General features: G+C 38.6%; 1 pseudogene across 1 annotated transcript; it reads right to left on the bottom strand.

Moving 5' to 3' along the window:
* Positions 1-4,129: 4,129 nt before the first annotated feature.
* LOC143614265 (vacuolar iron transporter homolog 4 pseudogene) lies at positions 4,130-5,566 on the bottom strand (annotated as a pseudogene). Its single transcript, XR_013150266.1, has 2 exons — positions 4,709-5,566; positions 4,130-4,204 (listed from the first exon to the last, which is right to left on the bottom strand). The product of XR_013150266.1 is annotated as a vacuolar iron transporter homolog 4 pseudogene (transcript).
* Between the last annotated feature and the right edge of the window lie 258 nt (positions 5,567-5,824).

The raw sequence follows: 5,824 nt of genomic DNA, 5'->3' as shown, positions 1-5,824 counted from the left end.
AAGAAGACCACTTTAAAATCTATAGTACATAAGTACTATAATATTTAGAGGTGAAATATGTAATTTGCCTCCCTGGGTTATATCGTCGCTGGATGGAATAGCCACTGAAAACAAAATTGCGAAGTTTCTGCAACTGTGATATTTTGGCGGGGCACTCTGTGCCCTTTCCGTCAGTTGACCGTGAGTTGACTGACCAAAAAAGGTTGAAATGATCATTTTACCCCTAAGCCTATAATTAATTCCAAAACTAAATACCCAATATCGTGCAGAGGGTGGGGTTCGAACCCCCGACCCCTGGTTTAACAACAAACAACACCAACCATTTGAACCAAACTAATATTTGTTATAAAACTTATCTTTCTTTCATTATTATTGGATAAATATAATAATAATAATACATTACGTTTCATCTAACCCTATCACCTTCAAACTAACCCTATCCCCAAACCCTTTTCAATTTCACAACACATTCTTCTTCTTCTTCTTCTTCTTCTTCTTCTTCTTCTTCTTCTTCCTGTTCTCCGCCGCCGCAGGAAACCCATAAAGTCGACGGCCGCCGCCGGAAACCCTAACAAACCCACCTTCCTGCTCTTCTTATTCTTCTTCCTGTTCTCCACACCAAAGCGACGCCCGCGGCCGCCGTGTTTGCCGCCACCGGATCCGGCGTCTGCCATGGCGGCTCCGGCACCGTTCATCGCTAAACCCTCAATCATCGCCACCCACCTGCTTCGGCACCGTTCCGGCGTCTGCCATGGCGGCCTCCGGTGCCGTACCGTTTGCTTCTCTGTTTGTGAGGTTTTTGGAGTGTTGGGGTTTAGGAGTTTGGTTATTGGATTGGTTTACGGATTGCATTATGTGTTTAAGAGGCGATGGATTCTTTCATTATCCGACATCTGGAACGTCGCCACGCCATCGCCGGAGCCCCGAAAACCCGTTCCGACTCACCGGATCTCTAACAAACCATCACCGGAGGCAATTAATCGAACGACGACGGGGGAGCGGCTTGATGATAATTATTACTGTTATGTTCAATAATATGAAGATAAAGATTACTATTGTTATTATTGTTCAATATATGAAGATGAATCTGGTGTATGAATATGATTTGTTATGTTGAATGAATATGATATGATTATTATTATTATTAGAGAAATCTGCAATTGGTATATGTTGTTAATATGCTGCTGCTGTTGGTATATGAATATAATATATTAATATTATTATATGATAATGATAATATAACATATTAGTATTAGTATATAATAATATATAGATGTCATGTAGCTGCTGTTGCTACGACTATTATTATTATTATTATTATTTATTAGAAGAAGATTACTAAAATACCCTTAATATGTTGGTATTATTACTAAAATTCCAACAGTCAACTGACGGCAGGAGTCAGAAGAACCCGCCGGAGAAACATCGTGGCACAAAGCTCGCAAAATCTTTTTCAGTGGTTATTCCATCCAGCGACGATATAACCCAGGGAGGCAAATTGCATATTTCTCTATTTAGAGACCTAATAAAGTTAGAGCCCCAAAGCGATGACTTGACTTAGCTGGCCCATGGGCCGGGCCTGGTGGTAACGCTTCTAGTGGCATCTTTTTTTATTGTATGCTACACACTTATTCCAACATGGTTCTTTAACAACATTTTTCTGGTTTTTTACGGTACTTAATTCTTATATGTCACCAAATGACTTTTCTTTTGAAAGGAAAATATATTTGCTCAATGGATACATTTGCTCATGTTAAAACTTCATATGTGTTCGATATAATTAGATTCAATGATGAATCATCTGATTTAATAACATTGTTATTTTAGATTGTATTGAACAGTACTCGATCAACAACTAAAAAGGGTAAACCGAGATATCGTATACGAGGGTCATCTCACTTAATTGTCTAGTATTGCAAAGTCTCCCTTGAAATTCATAAAAAAATATCTAATGAATTATGAGTTTAATTCATTCTCTTTAGCAGAAAGACGGATATTTTTGGTACACCAGGATTTGGAGAACAAATTCAGCGTTATTTTGAACATACACTTTCTATGACCCTACATATGAGATTTTATGCAAACCAGAAACTAGATTAACATTGCATTTGGAACCATACTGACATGGGTCATTTCTACAATTCCTTGAGCATAATTAGCTTGTTGTGGCTAGTAGGAACAAAGTAGGACTCAAATAGGATTTGAAGTTATTAAATTAGTTGAAGATGGCCAACACTAGTAATTAACAAATCATGGTTATACACTTATACTTAACAAGACTAGTTATACTTAAACAAAGAATTATCATATCCCAATTATGAGTAGTTGAGATGATTGACGAAACAAATCATGTTCATATGTACTGTAATTTAATTTATCTGCTACTTGTTTCGTGCATTTTAATTCTAGGTGCATTTCTTCCATTTTTTTTTATAAATATTCCGTGTTATTAATTTCAGCTCGCAATGAACTTTAAAAAGTTGCCACTACTAGAAAACTGTTATAAACTGAAGAGGTAGGTCCCAGCAGAGCCCAGTTGGACCCGCAAGACTCACCTCAAAGAGGGACGTCTGCGCAGTTGAACCCGCAAGACTCACCTTCAACAGGGACGTCTGCGCAAAGGCTAAACTCGCAAGATTCACCTTGAAGAGACGTCTGCGCAGAAACCAACTGGATCCGCAGGACCCACCATGCTCAGAGACGTGACGTCCTTACGCGCAGTACGCAAGCTGTTCCCGCAGGAAAAGCCTCCCAATGGTCGACGTACTCCGCCTGTTCCCGCAGCAACGGATACTAGCCATCAGGGAAGGCTACCCGCGCAGCAAGGCTACACGCACAAGGCACTTAACTCTTAAATAATTCAGTAATGTCACCTGAAGAAGGAGTGAGCAAGCCGGGAACACTCCCGCACAAAGCCGAGAACACTCCCGCACAAATGAGCCAGTCCGTACGATACTGGAGGATCTTTTGTACTGTACCTGACGAGGTATGGACAAAAGATCTGACCAAAGATACGACAGCTCACTGACAACAGTATGACGAGCAGCACGCTCTTGTACTGTATGTCACTATCAGCCGCTGCCTACTCACCAACCTGTCGGAGGACGTGCATAGCCTGCAGTTGGTGGAACAGGAATAGTACACAGCCGGCCTGGTCACTATCAGCCGCTGCCTACCCACCAACCACCAGCATGGCACGTGCGTAGCCCACAGTTGGCAGAACAGGAATACTATTCAGCCGGCTGTACCTGCTTGGAAACCTACCTTCGGCTATAAATACTCCAACACCTTGGAATTGTATGGACACATTACATTACCTTATCACATCTTATCTTTTCTAGCAATCTCTTAATATACACTTATATTCAAGAGCAATCTAGTCTGATTCTCACGCCGGAGGGTGGTCACAAGGAGGTACCCCCCCTTCTCAGTGACGAGCTCACGGTGTCTGTTTTGCAGGTCATTAGAAGAACCATCTTTGCCGGACCTAACCCCTCGTGGGAAACATCTATTTAACCCCCAGATTATCCGTAATCTGCCCGGGGTCAATTAGTGTTTCTTCATAAACATTATTTTAATAAATGTGCTGCATGCCCTTACTTATGAGCTTTTCACCATTTACGTACCAACATTTGATGAAAATTAATTATTGCATTGCTACTATTCTTGCACAATTTGTTACAACTGAAATTTACTTTTATATGTTGTATCGGTTAAAATAGTAATCTCACATTTGCATCCCACATAAACTAACCACTCAATTTTCTATCACTGGATCATACTTGTTTTCACTCATTTTTCTCAATTTACACGTTTCTTGTTTGTATTTATCATCTATTCAGTTGAACAACGTACCTAATTCATGTTAAAAGAAAACTTATACTTTATAAAAGTTTTCACCTTTTTTTAATTAAAATAAAGAAACCGATAATTAAACAATCATGTATTTTTAGATGTCACGTGTTATTTCATAGAGGAAAATTCAAGCTCCTTTTTGTCATCATTAAGAGTATGACTTCTATATTAATTTGATGAATATGTAACTAGGCCAGGTGTTTAAAATACTCGAACAAGCTAATTAGAATTAGGTTATATAGGGACGAAAAGTCTTAAGATCGGGTTAACCTGAAAAACCCGAATTATAATTAGGGTTGGGTTTCGGGTTAACCCAAGTAACCTGACGTGTAACACTCACATACATCATCTCGATCTTTGGCTCAGACGAAGGTTGTAACCAATGTTGTAAAAGTATGTTTACAAGGCCGGGTACTCACTACAAGGTATTAGGTATGACGTCGAGGGAGTTTCTTTAACTCCGCATAGTTACCTAAGAATCGATCAAAAAGTGGCCAGCCTCTACCAGAATCACATCTAGTCGGTCAATTTGAGCATATTTTGACTTAAACAATAAAACATAATTCATATTTCTATAATGTTAAAAAAAGAATATTACTTTTTATAACTAACGATTAGCAAATTTTAGAATAATTTAGTATTTAAAAATGTATTTATCTTATTTATATTGATATTCACATATTTTGTCATAAATATTATTAAACTTATGGTTTTTGACATATATATAATATCCAAAAGTTAATTTTCTTTATATTCATCATTTCCGATTACTCCCTGAGTACTCCGAGTACACCTAACTTCTCAGTCGGCCTCCTAGGGTCCGTCTAGCGACTTTTGCAACGTTGGTTGTAACAAAAATTATGGAGAGAATAATTAGGAAACAATTTAAATTTTAAATCAAATTATTCTTTTTCAATTTATATATGCTCAAATTTAATATGCATAATTTTATAGTCCAATTTATCCAATAAGATGAGAAGAAATTAAACAACAATGACATCTAGACGTACTCACAAACTGCTAGAACCGATCAACTTAGTTAGCCCAAAGGTAATAGCCATAGCCATCCAACCGCCCACGAGAACTCGAACACAAGACCCAACCACAGGGGTCCTCCCTAAAAAAGCGCCAATCCAACCGAAAACCACTAATGCAACCGTGACTGCAGCCGCCACCACAGCCAGCCTCAGTTTATGGTTCACTATGAAAAGAGCAGCAAGTAAAGGCACTATTGCACCTAACATAAATGCAAGTGCTGATGCTAGAGCCGCGAGCATAGGGTTTGGCAGCTGTTCCGTACTCTCGCGTTCTTTAGTATTTGCTCCCGTTCGTTTCATGTGAGATATCTCTATGTCAAGTTGAGAAGACACCGACACGAATTCTCCAATTGCCATACTACATGCTCCAGCAACAAGACCGGCAAAGCCAAAGAGAACCATGGCTTTCACCTCATGTTTAACGGCTCCAACGCCCATCATTAGAGATGCAACCGAAACTAAACCGTCATTGGCTCCTAGGACAGCGGCACGAAGCCATTGTCCTCTTTGTGAGTAGTCAAAATCTTCATCTATTGATTTGTTTTCAGGAATTGGGATTTTGAAGTCATTTTGTTCAGCCATGAAGGTGAGATAGTAAGACAGCAATAGAGAATATTAAATGTGACTTATGAGAATTGATATAAGGTGCTTGTGAAAAGTATGTAACACCCCCTTAAAGGTGTGTATATATATTTATAAAGATACTTTAACGTCTTGTTACTCGCTTTAAAAGTGCAATAGTAAATTATTGTAAATGTGATCAAGCACACCTTATTATTTCTCTTCTTCCAATTTATTCATGTGAGGGGATATATGGCTTAATCATACATTATTTTATTTTTTAATTCATAAATCCTAAATTATTAATGAGTCGGATATTCGTTTGACAAGACCGTAGGACATTTTAAGTCTTTCCTTAGGGCATTCGCATC

The sequence above is a fragment of the Bidens hawaiensis genome, unplaced genomic scaffold (genome assembly GCF_021521415.1).
Source record: "Bidens hawaiensis isolate Kalapana, Puna unplaced genomic scaffold, B.hawaiensis_p1.1 tig00039533_1, whole genome shotgun sequence".
In the NCBI taxonomy this organism is placed as follows: Eukaryota; Viridiplantae; Streptophyta; class Magnoliopsida; order Asterales; family Asteraceae; genus Bidens; species Bidens hawaiensis.
This window is presented reverse-complemented; position numbering and strand designations above follow the sequence as displayed.